The 15,066-nt window shown below is 42.1% G+C and overlaps 1 pseudogene; it reads right to left on the bottom strand.

Moving 5' to 3' along the window:
- Nucleotides 1-9,617: 9,617 nt before the first annotated feature.
- LOC123821846 lies at nt 9,618-13,156 on the bottom strand (annotated as a pseudogene).
- Between the last annotated feature and the right edge of the window lie 1,910 nt (nt 13,157-15,066).

The following is a 15,066-nucleotide window of genomic DNA, read 5'->3' as shown; positions in this document are numbered from 1 at the left end:
ACTGGGTGAACACTCTGAGAGGCAGAAGAATAAGCAGGAGACCCATGTTCCATGTGTTTTTAGTGGCGATGACAAAGATCTGGGCCAAGGAGATCAGGTTTCTTAAGGTTTGTTAGCAGATTAAATAGAGGAAGTGGAAGATAAAGCTAGAGTCACGATATTAACAGCAAGAATGACAATAATCACAAGGGTAACATTGGACGTGGCATCATCCATTTGCACATTCAAACAAAATGGAGAAACTGTTTAGAACACATATAACTAAAGACACAAACAAAAAAAAAAACTCCCTACTATCTAAAAAATTAAATACTAGTATAAATTGATAGCCAAAATACCCAGAAGACCTGAGTAAGCTCTTTACAAAAGAAGAAATCAAACAGCTGATAAATATATGAAAGGTATCAAAGTCTTATTAGCAGCCTGAGAACTGCAAATTACAACTATAGCATTGAACAACTTTCATACTGGACAATATTTTAAAAGCTTGTACTTTATCATTCTTTTTCTGATTTGTGTTAAGAGAGAGAAAAAAAATTTCTTAATACCTTTTTCTTTCAATAAAAATAGATTCTCATTTTTCTCCATGATATATATGGTAATAACAATGTACTGAAATGATTGAAGTGTTTATATAAAAATGCCTATAAACTGTTTTCCTTATTAATGAGTTGTCAGATGCTCTTAATTAGAAAGATAAATTAGAACATTGGATAAGTTAAGCTATATCAACTTTTATTAATAATGTTAGCAATTATGAAGCTAGAATATCTAAAAGAATATCCTTAATCCGGTAATTAAATTCAAAAAAATTGTAATAGAAAATGCTTTTATATTTTTCCAGCTAATTAATTTAATGAGAGTACAAGACTGTGGTTTCACTGCATGCATGCATTTAACCAAAAATAACTGTTTTCATGTTTGAAAGGGATAAAATGGGAAAAAAGTATTGTCCTTTAAGAACCATATATTATTCATTTTTTTGTCCCCTGTTGCACTTCTGGGTGTGCTTGGGACATAGAAAGTTATTTTTTTCAATGGTTGTTGGACAGAATCTCAATGCCCATGATGTCTTCAGTTTCCTTTAGAAAAGGCAGGACTAAAGCCCAGTTACTGCAGGACTCCCTGCCCTTTCTGTTGTACCATTTGATGAGTTTATCATTTTGGTCAGTCTATCTAAATGAGTGTCCTTGAAATTCACACAAATGGAGCTGCAGCTGAAGTCCGTCATGTGTCCATTAACTTGAGGATGACTTGAGAAACCCCTAGAATGTCCAACTCTACTTAGAAGGACAGAAAATAAATGCCCTAGGTTATAAAATTGATCACTGTGTGGGAACCACCCATGAGATGTCAGCTAAGAATATGAGAATAAGTGACCAAATTACGTTCTATGACTTTTCATAGACTATGTGAATATGGGCCTAGTGAAACAAAATTCAGATTTAAACCCAGCCAGCATGTATTGAGCTTCTGCTCTGTGATAGGTAGTGTGTGTCATAGTCCTATACAACATCTTGCTTGACCCTTACAAAAGCAGCGATGCATCTGTCCTAAAGTAGCAGCATTGAATTAGAACACTGAATAAACTAATGTGCTAACTTCAAGATGGTTCATGTAATAGCAAATGAAATAAATTATGTAGGCAAACAGAAATATTTAGAATTCTCGCTGATTGTCCATTACCTGTTAGGAATGTGACAGCTGTCTTAAAGGCAGAATGGATTGAACACCCAGGCATCTGCAACATAAGCTCTAATTTTGGGCTTCTCATTGTTTAGGTCAGTTGTTCTCACACAGTGTTTTTAGTGTGGCTCAGTGGATGGAGTGCCGGCCTGCGATCGAAAGGGTTACCAGTTTGATTCCCAGCCTAGGGCAAATAAATGCCTGGGTCTCGGGCCAGGTCCCCGGGAGGGGTGCAAGAGAGGCAACCACACATTGATGTTGCAGTTTAATAAATAAATAAATAAGTTCTTTTTAAAAAGGTTCATAGCCCTGGGCTGTATACACAAAACCAAGTTGCTATGGATAATCTAAGGGGTTTTCCAGAATAATTTTGACTTCACACAGTTCTTAGCTGTCCTCTTCACTGTAAGTCTCAGATGGCTATAAGATGCAGTTCCACTGGGTGGTGGTGCCAGGACAGGGCGGCTGGGCTGGATCCTAAGTTCAGGATCTAGGAATGGACAGCCTTCAAGTGGGAAAGCTGCCCGCTCTGCCTATTCCAAAACCTTATTTTCATTATAACTGGCTGCCAAGCCACTTCTGACGTTCACACTTTCGCTTAAAACAAACAACGCTGGACATTTTTAGCTTCAAATTTTAAGACATTTTCACAGCTGGGCTCATAATTATTGGGTTGGCCCAAAATTTCGTTCATTTTTTTCCACAAAGTGGCTCTAATACCACTTAGTTGCTAACCCTAACCCCCACCCCCACTCTGTAAGTAAGGAAGAGGGGCAGCTACACAGTCACTGAGAAACCACGTTGGTCTTGGAGGCAGAATTCTTAACTTCTTTGGGTGTCCATTAAGACCTCTGGAAAATATGAGTATTACTCCTTCGCCATCCTTCTGAGAGCTGGCCACCCTGAAAGAATGCCCTCTTAGGGCTCTTGCCCTTTGCACATATGGTCCGGTCCTCTGTCGGCCTGGCTGACTCAGCATCCTCAAGATTCAACCCAGGATCCCCTCCTCTGAGAAGGTGAGTGTTCCCTGCTGCTCCCTCCCTTCCCCTTCTGGTCGGGGTGAAGAGCTGCTCCTGGGGCTTCTCCCTGTGCCTGAACTTCCCCTGGCCTGTCAGCTACACTCATCTGTTTTCTTAAGGGTCCCCTCACTTGGTCTAAACATCTTAAAGGCAAAGAAGATTCCTACTTTACCTCTCTGCCATAGTATGATTTGTAAGAGTTTGAAAAATTTTTTGTTGAATACAAGCAAACGGAACAACATCTCATTATGTCTTCAAATAAGATAGCAGATGTGAAGCATAAAACCTAATGCCTGAGACATGGAGGCATTCCGTGTTCGTCTTCTCACTCCCCCAGCCCCAGCCAATGCCCTCTTCTCAGGGGCCTGGGCCTGACACTGTCCCATAGTGGGAGAAGGGACTTCAGTGGAATATGCTGAGCGTGACCCTTCCTGCAGGAGATGGTGGATTCAGACAGGAAACATACATTTTTGGCATAGTTTGAACTTAAATTAGTTTTAAGAGGATATAGGCTCATCGATGAGGACATTTTATAGAGCGATAAATGATGACTTCACTTCCTTGAAGCACTTATAGTAAATTACCTTGTACATTAATTAGGCGATAATTGTGTTTTAGTGTGGTCTGAAACTCAATATTAACACATTATTGAAAACTGATAATTACGAATTGTAGCAATAATAGCAATAGTAGATGTTGAAATTCACTGTGAATATTATAGAACCTATTAATGGGAAGCAAAGAAAAAATTTTAAGTGCAAATTCAGTTCTAGAGGATGTTAAAATTTACTCTCTGAAATTATTTAAATATCAACACATGGCGCCAATTTGATCAAGGGGCAAAGACTATTTTAGCCACTAGAGGGAGCTTATACTTTAAAAATGTTTGCAGCAACTGCATAGTTTCAACAAATGCCACTGTGGATTTCAAAATTACTGATAATGTTGCTCTGAAAAAAAAAATTTGGAGGCTTTTTACACTACTAACATTACTGAGGGATGAATAAGTGACAAAAGCTGTAAATCCATATGAATATATTAGAAATGGCCAGAAATGTTTAAAAGAGTAATCTAATTTAATATACCCCCCACAAAAAATATATTTTAAAGATACTTTGTTTTAAAAATCACATTCTTTCAAAAGTTAAAGTTGTGGAATTATTTGCTTTGTTTTCATTTATTCAAGAACTAGAAGGACTGATGTTATAATTGTATCATTACATGTGTAAGAAACAAGAAATGCTTCACGGTCATCTCAGCTGCTAATGTCCCTGAACTCTCCTCCAGGGGCCTGTGTGGGTTTGGTGTTCTCCCCTGGACTGTCGCGATATGCTTCTTCTGGTCTCTCCACCTTTGCTGACCACCCTTGTTGACTCCCACATGTGACTGACTTTATAATCACCCTCAGGCTAATTTTCTTTTTCTTTTTCTTCTTGAATTTATTGGCGTGACATTGGTTAATAAACCTCAGACTAATTTCCGTAAAACATGTTTTTGATCACACCACTTTTCTGCTCAGAAACTTTCAGTAGCTCCCTGCTTCTACAAAACAAAGCCACAAACAGCCACTTGGAGTTCAGGACCCAGTTCAACACCACTGCCTCTTCAGGCCCACCAGCTCTGGCTGGAAAAATTCTCTCCTTCTCTTTTCTGAGTTCTCATGGTACTTTTTCTGTCCTGACTTTTATGTTATGGTTGCTTGTGAGCATGTCTTATATCACTTCCAGGAAGAACTTCCTTAAAGGAATGAGTTCTTGCTCAGAAAGCAGAGAGTAAGCTTTGCTTCAGCAAATATATAATCTTGGGCAGCTGCTTATAAAAGAACCATATTTAGGAAGTGTTCTGAGGTGGAATTCATAGAATCTGGTGTTGGGTTATGGATTGCTGCATACCAAACCATCTCAAAACTTGGTGGCTTAAAGTATCAATTTATTATTATTTCTCAAGATTCTGAGAGTTGACCCAGCTGTGTGGCTCTTGCTTAGTCTCAAATGCAACTGCAGTCAGAGCTGGCTGGGCTGGGGTCACCCAAAAGCCATAAGCCTGGACATCCAAGGTGGTTTCCTCATGCACATTGGCTACGTCTCTGGGGGCTGGACAAAGCCTGGTGATCTCGGGTTGGACTTCTCACATGGGGACTGCCTTTCCCCAGAATGAGCATTTTCAAAACCCAGGTAGAAGTGGCAAGGCTTCTTGTGAGTTAACCTTGGAAATCACAGGGATCACTTCCACCCCAGTGCCAGCCCAGATTCAGTGTGGAAGAGGAAGTATTGCACAAAATCACAGTACTGGGAGGTGAGGTTCCTCAGAGAGGAGCCCAGCAACCTCACCTGCTGGCATTTTTGACGTTGAAAACACCTTTTTTGAGGAGCAGGAGATAAAAGCTGAAAATAGACCAATAAGAATTGGAAAAGATCCAGGAACAAAATGTAATTGCAACTTACAAAGGGCAATCAGTCAATTATTGCTTAATACAGCCACAAATCCTTTAAAAGTCTCCTCATCAAGAGGTGGGGTCTGTGTTTCCTTCCCCTGGAACTGGGCAAGATTTCCTGCCTGTTTGGTCCAATAGAGTACAGCAGTAGTAATGCTGCGTAACTTCCAAGTCAAGGCCAAAAGGGCAGCGATATTTCTGCCTTGCTTACTGCACTATTTGCTCTTGAAACGGTCAGCCTGACTTGCCAAGGCTGCCATGCTACAAGGAAGCCCAAATGAGTCCGTGTGGGGTATTGAATATACACTGTCACTCATTTGTTGTCCATGGAGTGGGGGTTGGAAATGCCTGGTCTACTCGCTCTAAGGAGACGTCTAAATCTCAGACTTAACGGTGTGGTGCGGGGGCATGGGAGTTAGTTGGAGGCACTGGCTCTTTTAAAACAAGGTTGGAGGCTAGATTAAGACTTGGAGTGCTCAAGTATAAAGTTGTTAGCAAATTGGATGCAGAATATCCATCAAATAACTGTAGACTTTCTGCTTTTTCACTCCCATCTGAAGCTGAGTGCTCAGTGCCCTGCTCTTTCCTTTAGTTCAGCCTTTAAAGCTTTTCTGTTCCTGTAGAGCTGACTTAAAGGTTAAAGGGCTGAGATGGGCCACAGGGGTGTGAAAAGCTTGGAAGGAAATGGTGTTGGCCCTTTTGGGTAAAGCGAGAAGTGAGGGACGCAAGTGCCAGGGGGACCGCACTCATTCCTTTTGTCCTTCTGCCTGTCTGTGTTTCTGTAGCACAGCGGAACGTTCTTACGGAAAACAACGTCCACTGACCTCATTCCGAGAAAATCAGTAACAACATCCAGTCGCCTTTGAGAAGGAAGGAAGACGACATTGAGAGACGCGACAGAGAAAAAGAGAGAGCGTCGGGGCCGCTCTTTCAGACTTCCCAGTGGGGACTTGGCGCCTCCCACGAACAAAGGCACTGGCAGGAAGGAGAGCTAAAAATCAGCGGAGCGGGCTGGCAGGCTACAGTCAAAGCAGGGAAAGCCTGGGAGGCAGACCCCTAATTCTCTTCCCCAACAACCTCTGGGTCCCTCTTTCTGAAACAAAAGTGGCGAGGACACCCCCCTGGCCTGAGGGATATGGGTGAATCTGAAGTGCCCAGAGAGCAATGAATGCCAGTTTTGCACTTGTAACTGGGAGGCAGTCGGCAGCACTGTAAGCAATCGAGGTGGAGGGCACAAAAGACCTTCTTGCCAAACCCATTCCCAGGCTTTCTGACTCTCTAGGAACTGAGAGAGAGAATGCCTTGGCCCGTTTCCTGTAATTCAGGCAGCGGAGCCAGGGCCCCAGGGAGGACTCGCTCTGAGAAAACAAATGCACAAGAGAAAAAAGGACAAGAAGGAGGAAACGGCAGCTAGGAGACTCCAGAGGGATCAGTGGCTAGGCTCAGAGCAAACTGCTTCAGTGCAGGAAGTAAAGCACAAACAGGATCTGAGCGAGGTCAGTTGTTTTGGAGAAGAGAGAGGGGAGAAGGGAGGGGCAGCAGCGTGAATGTGCAAAGTTCGGTCAGAGCTCCCCAGAGCCCTGAGAGGCCCAGCCTGCCGGCACCCTGCCCAGCCAAGACCCTCCCTAGCCCTGGGCTCGCACAGCCCTCACTGAATTCTGTCACAGTAATTAAAAAGTTAATCTCCTTCCCACTGCAATATCAACTTCGAGGTATGGTCCTGTGGAGCTGTCTGAGGGGTGTGGGGGAGGGGGTAATGAGAGTTCTTGAGGGAATTTTTGTGATCTAGATGCTCAGTATATTTTTGCAAATTCTTAAATGTTTTCAGTAAGTTTCCTTTTTATGAAAATGCCATCTCTGAATAGATCATACTGAGTTTTTGGAGTAACTTCTTCAGTCCATATTTATATTATGAACTTCATTTTTTAAAAAATTGTATTAAAGTATAGTTGGCATACAATCTAATTAACATTAGTTTCAGATGTACAACATAATGACTCAACAGAGTCTGTCACGATACAAAGTTGCCACAGTACTACTGACTATATTCCCCTTCCCTTTCCCACCTGTGCTTCCACACCCTTCTCCTCTGCCAAGCATCAGTTTGTTATTTGTTTCCATGAGTCTGTGTTTGTTTTGTTTGTTCATTTGTTTTGATTTTTTAAATCTCACATATAGGAAGAAATTATGTGCTATTTGTCCTCCTCTGTCTCACTTACTTCACTTAGCATAACAACCCTCTAGGTCCATCTATGTTATCACAAATGGCAAGATTTCATTTTTTTTTTATTACTGAGTGAGTAATATCCCATTGTGTATACTTCAATAGTCAACTTTCTACATGATGATGTTTTGGCTAAATAATGGATAACAGAACTTTCTCATGAACTGTTTTGCTCAGTATCTGGATGTTCTACACATGATTTTAGGAGCTTTCGGGTGTGAAAGAAGCAGTGTGACTGTACCACGTGGTACTCAGCACCAGAAGGCTGGGCTGAGGTGTTAGAAAGAAAGGAGAAAATGCAGCATGGGTCCAGAATCCGAAAAGCCATACAACTCACAGTCTTTCAAGAAATGGGGTTTCTACCCTGGGTGGTATTTCCCACTTTTACCTTTTTTTTTAACTTATTCTGTTCGTGTTTTCCAGAACCCCAATGTAAGTAGACTTCATTAACTGAAAAGTGGGGGTGAGAAGGGCATCACATGCACTGATTTGTTTAAACCTCTTTCAAGGGCTTTTAAAGTGGATGCAGCTGCTCTTACCTGACAACTGCTACCTTCTCTAAAACCTTCTGCTCTGTGTGAACACGTCACACTGGTCCAATTCGGCTCAAGTGTCACTGAGCAGTACTAGAAGGAACCTCAAGAAACACCTTTATACAACAATGGTTCTGGGACGGGGGAGCAAAGGGAAGGGTCAGTTGACCAAGTTAAAACAGGCAATTCTCTATTCCAGGGAATTTGCAGGCTGCTCCTGGGTCTCAGATGCGACACCATGACCTCTGCACAGGCTCCCTGCACATCCCACAAACACGGCCCGGACTTGGGCCAGCCTGTCTTGCCACTTTCCTTCATATTTTTTCCCCACTTGATACTGTTTTCTGGAAACAATCACCTGGCAAGGATTAGTCCTAGATATCACTAGGGAGTCACTAGACACAGCTGGATTCTTACACTGGTAGAAAGGTTCTTTTAAATGGAATGCCCTAAAATGATTCATGGGGAATTCAGTGAACTATTTGTGGTAGAAGCCTTTGTAGCATAGCTGTTGGTCAAGGCAGTGCTTTTTCAAAGAGATAGAAGTTACAACTGTAATTTAAGACAATATAGCATCTATCATTTATAAAATGGAAATAAATATATATATAATATATATATATATCTACACACACAACTGTTTAAGACAGCTACATAAGAAAGATGCAGTTTTAATGTGTCAAATGTAACTGCATTTCTCTTTCCAATGTCATAATAAAATATTTCTTTTACTCTCCTGCAACTCCTCTATTTTCCATTGTGTGCTTGAAGCAGAAAGTAATCTAGGAAGATTGTAACTGTTGCCCAGTGATTGGTTTACAAGAAGCTATGAAGTAAAGAATTCACTGTTGTAATTCTTCAAGTATAAAAATTACAACAACCACAAAAAATTCCTATACTTGACTTCATCAGTATTTCATAATATGAGCAATTAAGTTACCCAAATTCATCCATTAGAGATAAGGGCTAATAATTGGGTCTTCTACTCCCCTCAATGGCAAATGATCTGGACTGAGCCTCCAACAGGAGACTGTCCATCTGGTGTCAGCCAACAGTGATATGTTCTAATGTTGGAGGAAAACATAGTTTTATTTGACTTAGAGATGGTGGTTTCCAACATGGCACCATCTGAGAGGAATTTTCAGATCAGTTTTGTCTCTATGATTTCTGCTTTACATGCACTAGATGTGTTTGCACCTGGTTACAGATGATGTTTTGAGTGCTGCTAACAGGAACTTAGTTTCAGCAGGACATGTTTGCATGTATTTCCAGAAATTCCACTGGTATTAGGGCTCAGTGAGTCCTGGGAGAGACAATTGCTGGCTTATATCAGGAGCCAAAGCCTCATCTCCCCATTTCCTGAACATGGGGAAAAAATTTTCCGTATCATCCTCCCCATAAAGCAGAGCAGTACTTCTGTGATTATTCAGGTCAATGAATGTTCTCATGACTGTTTTTGACTTAGTATTCCAGTTTCTAATTGTCAACATAAGAAATGTCCAAACCTACAGAGAATTCTTATAAGAATTTTAACTGAGCCAAACTGACAACTTATGCCAGGGAGCAGGATCTCAGATGCTCCCAAGATGAACTATTTTGCAGCTTCCTGTATGCATTTGAATTTTTTTCTTGCAAAAATCTTTATTGTTTCCATTTGGTCTAATGCATGGGAGAGGGTCCCAGGGTGGTTAAAAGGGTGTTTAGTGGTTTCGGGGAGAAGCTCAGGTGAAAGCCAGATACCAGGGAAATGAAGAGGGGCCCCTCAAAAGCCTCTGGGTTCCAAAGGCTTCCGAGCCGTGCTTGAGGGTGAGCCTTTCAAAGAGATACTCACCCATCCCAGTCTGGGGGCTTCCCAGCCTTTGGATGTCGGTCAGGTGGTCACCCATTTTCTTGATGAGTTTCACCTCCTCATCCAGGAAGTCCCAGAGATGAGGGTCTGTATGGGCAAAACTCAGGGCATGCAGGTCCAAAAGGGCCTGGTTCAGGTTCTTCTCCAAGGCCAAGGCAGCTTCCATGGCATTCTGAGTTTTACCCCACTCATCTTGGGAAGGCTTCACCATGTCCTGGAAGAGAATGCGGTCACCATGCTGGTTTTGCAGTTTTAAGAGATGCCGGGTGCCCTCATGCTTCTCCTCAGCCAACTCTCAGAAGAAGTGGCCCATGCCCTGCAGAGTCACATTCTTGTGGTTGAGATAGAAGCCCAGAGAGAGGCAGGTGTTGGAGGCCCACAGATGCAGGTCAGCCAGGTCATTGATGGCAGCCTGGAATAATCCTAATGAATCTGGGAGTTCATGGTTGTTCAGCAGTGAAGAATTAAGGTTAAAACAAAACAAAACAAAACAATGTTGGCTGGTCTTGGAGGCTGAGGATGGCTGAGGTGGTTCCAAAGGTGGTGACTAGAAAAGAGATTGGAGGGTAGTTGGAAAGAAAGGGCACCCCTAGGTCTGTTCCGTCCAAACCCTGTTGAAGCAAGAGACAGATCCAGGGACCACCGAGTTCATGGTCACATTTGAAATTAAGGAGGAAAACAAGATTACATGGAGGTGGGAAAAAGTAAGGTGTGATTGGATTACAGGACAATTAACAAGATTATGTGTTTTCTTAATGGTTGTTATTTCAAAGGTGTGTTAACTTTAATAGAAACAGTTGTCAGAACTTGCTCGAAGCAGAGACAAGCCTTTAAAGAAGGTGTATGCCTGGGGTGTGACTACCCACTATGACCTTCCCAGGTAGGAATTTATGATCAGATCACCCTGTGAGGTTACTTTTTGTAGAACTTCCCTTTTTTGTCCATGTAATCTATTCTAAAGACAAACTGGAAAATATGGAAATATGTATACACAACGCTATTAATTGGAGCATTACTTGTTTATTAGAGACAATTCAAATTTCTGTCAAAAGGAGACCACCAACTATGGTTACACCTACACAATGGAATATTATACAGCTGTAAAAAAAGTGGAAAGTAATACCTCTATCTACTCCTATGAGTTCTCCAGGATATGTTGTTAATAAATTAAGTTTTAAGACATTATTGCTAAAACAAAATGAAAAGTTGAACCGAAGTATGTATGGAGTTGATGGTACAAATTTCAAGTGACTTTAAAACCTGAGAATTACCTGGGTATAGATCCTGAGTGGGGTATATCATTAGAATTCAGGAAGTACTAACAAGAAAAAAAAATCTTCAAATATTTTCAGTAATTATATTGTAGCTATCATTATTCTGAGGCTTTTGTATATATCGTGTAGGGTGAAACAAGCAAGTAATTATATAGATGTTCTTGGCAACCGGGATTTTGGGTATGAAAGGAGATGTAAGATAGACAAGACCAAATAAAAGCCCTGTAATCCTGAACTAGAATACGCACTGGATGTCTTAATGTAAACTTGTGATGCTTTGTCTACATCTATCTATCAATCAATCAATCTATCTTTAAACTCCGAGTTTTGTTCCTTGAAGAGGCCTAGAAATGAAAAACAACTCATTAGGAATGAGCATTCCTAACACAGAGATTACAATCTCTCAGGAATTAGGGCTTTGTGCAGAAATACCTGGAGGTCTGCATCAAGAAATGCTCAAGATAAACCTCAAATGTCTGGTCATACCTGAAAACAAAAACACTATTGACAGCTAGGATGACAGTGCCAAAAATAGGCAGGAACCCACTTGCAGGGACTCCCATTTGACTATCAATGAAAATAGTAACTGCAGTAAATTGAAGCACATCAACTATATTTAAATCTATGAGTTTATAATGTGTATCAAAAAAGAAGTTCCCTGGAAAGTGATGTCAGTGTGGTGATAAACTGCAAGGCAGCTAAGGGATGGCTCAGGTGCGTCAGGGCAGCAGTGTGAGCCTATCAGCAATGGCCACCGGGCAGCAGGGCAGGGCTCCAGGACTGACATTGGTTCAGCAAGACCTGGCATCAGGAGGCCTCTGGGAAAGTGGGCGTGCCTTGCTGGGACCTGGCCAGTGTGCAGGAGGCCACGAAGGTCACTGTGGGCTTGGGGTGCACTGAGGACTGATGGAGATAATGGAAAACCACAGGGGGCTCCCACCATTACCTTCACCTCCATGTTATTTTGTTCCCAATGCTGTGACAGAAGAAATTATATTTAGGAGCGTTACCATCAAGGCAGTTGAAGTCAGTTATCCTGAGCATTTATATTACTGTAGAAAAATCTAAACACAGAATTTTATTATTAAAATCAATTGACTTTATTAGAAACCAAAATAATTTTCTGCTCTTTTATTTCAAGTAGAACATTTGCCTAAAAACTAGACCCCTCTGCTACCATTTTGCTGGGATTCCTTTCTGAGAAGGTGTTTTACTCTCCAGTGAAACTCTCCAGGGTCCACTAGTAATTCCTCTCTGCCCCTGTTCTTCAAGAGCTGCATGAGCAGCTCTCAGTTTAGCTATAAATTGTAGATACTATTAGTCCTTCTGTGAGGGGTCTTTTTGAGCAGGCACTGGGCTAAGCTGGCTGGGCTCACAAGGCCTGATCAATTTTTCCTGACTGAGGTGTTTTGATTGAATGTATTTATTTTTTTTCTAGTGCCTTCAGGCTTGTTTCCTGGGTTTTCAGATTTAAAGAAACTATGGGAAATAATAAACTTCCTTCTTTCTTGTGATTGACTCTATGGTGGTAATAATAATAATAAAAAAAGAACAGCTGTGCAGAGAGGTAACTGTATCTCCACAATTTCTGGTCAACGCTGAGTGACAACAAAAGATGAAATGCAGGAAAGTTAAAATCTGCCTGGGAACAAACATTCTGGTCAGCTTCACCTTAACCCTTGCAGTGCCCGGGGTCCCCTGTATCTGGGAGAGAGCAGCGGTTCACAGAGTTGTTACACATCACCGTCCACATCCAGAGGCCTAGAGACTCAGAAGCTGTGAAAAGTAATTGGTAGCATCTCCTCTTGGCTAACTGGTCTCGTTTTTGATAAATCTGAGACCCACACTCCCTCCCTCCTCTTCCTTTCTCCAGGTATAACCCTCCTGACTCCTTAGTGAAAGTAAACTCTTCAACAGCAAGCCTCACCTCAGACCAGAAGCAGGACGAACACCGGTTTAAAGAAAGTGCACAGATTCCTTATCTTACGTAGGGAGATGTAAAGAACAGAAAAACTAACATTTTTATTATTTTAAATAAATACTCAGTGTTCCCTGCATTGAGCGGTGTGCCTTGTTATACAGGTACCTGCGTCTTACGAACGAGGTTCTGGAATGCCATTTGGCCTGTGTGCTTCATTCCGTGAAGGCCTTTGGGAACTGAAAGTCTGGCTCTCTTCCCCACTAACCCCGCATGGTTACACACGGTTTTCTGAGACTGAGCAGGGCTGATCTCTGATGTCTGCAAATGGTCTGTACTTGTTTACACAAGGGCTGAGGAGACTGCTGAAGTGGTTGTACCCTGGGAAAGCTTTAGGAGAAAGGATTTATGAGAACTATTTGATGAAGGAAAAGGAACAGCAGGTGGAGAGGCCGATGGGGGGTGGGGAGGAGATTGTGGAGGGCTTGGCATACTGAGAATAGGTGACAAGTGACAGGGAGAGGTAAGTGGGATTTCCTGCTAGATTAGATATTGTCTATGGAGTTAGGCAAAGGGGTGCCATGGAAAGGGCAGTGGGTTACTGGCCTCGAAACTCACGACTTGGAGCTCTCATTTAAAGCAGCAGGAAATTAGTAACTTGGATTTGGGGAATGATTGAGTGGTAGTAGTTGGTAAGTTGCTGAGGGAGGAACAGCATCATTTAAAAAGACATGCGGAAAAGCATTCTTGTCTCTGTCAGCACATCTGGGCGGAAGGAGTCCAGAGAAGGTTCAAGCAGCTACAATGGGGGCCAGAGGGCCATGCCTGGAGCCAGACCAGTAGCAAGGGAAGGACTGAAAGTATTGTATGTGGGAAAGGAATTACTGTTAGAGAGCAACTCCAGGGTTCGAGATGAGGCAAAGAAATACTCTCGTTCAAGGGAAACCCAAGATAACAAATCAGGAAGATGGGAGGAAAGTAATGCCACCGATGACAGTGGAGGAGATGGGAGGAGAGGGATTGCCCCAGTAAAGAGAATGATGTCTGGATGTGGAGGGCTACATGTAACAACTTTTTCTGAGAAGTAAAAGTTAGCAGAAAGTTGTGGTGCATAAAGCATTTTGTTGATGCCTAAGGACCATGTTTAAGTTTCATGTAGGTTATACTGAAGGCTTCTCTGAATTGTGTTTATTTTGGTGTTTACCTTATTGATGGCAGTTTGGCTCACAAACATGCCTGTTAGCAATTGCTAGTGTCTTCCAGAGAGAATCAATTCCTTGGTCCTGAGAGGGCACACCTGGAAAATTGCAAGGAGTTTAATGTGACAGCACACCGGGCAAAAAGTAGATGAAACTGGGAAAGCAGGGAGATTAAAAATGAGTGAGTGTACACACCACTGAGGCTCAGGTGTTACTCAGTGTGAACTGGAGAATAACTGATGCTCTTTCCAGCCAGGGAATCACATGGTCAAATGTCCGTGTCAGCAAAACAGGCAGCAGAAAGGATGACAGTTTAAAGTAGAGGAGACCACACAAGGGAGACCAAAGCCTAAAAGGGAATTATTTAACTAATGACCAGATCCCATTTGCTAGAAAATATTAATTTTTATGATGAGGCTGCCCAAGTGGGAACAACTAAACAATATGGGCTAAATTCCCACGAGTCTGAGACTTAACAGTGCAAGGATATTTATTGCACGGCTAGAATTCTGAGGCTTGTAAGACAGCTAGGGGTTAATTTGCTCCAGAAATTGCAAAGAAGAAAACAAATAAGAATTTGACTGGACAGACCCTTAAATGGAGAAGGGGTAAGGAGTATCCTGGCTAAGATGTAAATTATGGAAATTGCCTGTGTCCAGCAGGGTTTAGCAAGAGAGGCAGAACCAGTAGGATGTGTGTGAATATACAGACAAGATTGGCTTACACAATTGTGAGGCTGTCTAAGCAAGTCCCAAGTCCATAGGATGGAGGGTCAGGAAGGAAACAGAATTAGCCAGCTGGAAATCCATTAACTTGAGCTTGAGCTGAAGCTTGGAGTCTCTGAGCTTTAGGGAGGGCCTAATCGCTTTTTAAAGAGCTTGTACTTGACTAAGTTAGATGCAACCAGGATGATGTCCCCCACCCTTATTT

This window comes from Phyllostomus hastatus, unplaced genomic scaffold, assembly GCF_019186645.2.
Source record: "Phyllostomus hastatus isolate PE091 unplaced genomic scaffold, TTU_PhHast_1.1 phas_contig_40, whole genome shotgun sequence".
Taxonomy (NCBI): Eukaryota; Metazoa; Chordata; class Mammalia; order Chiroptera; family Phyllostomidae; genus Phyllostomus; species Phyllostomus hastatus.
The sequence above is the reverse complement of the archived record's forward strand: the minus strand, read 5'-3'. Positions and strand labels throughout refer to the sequence as shown.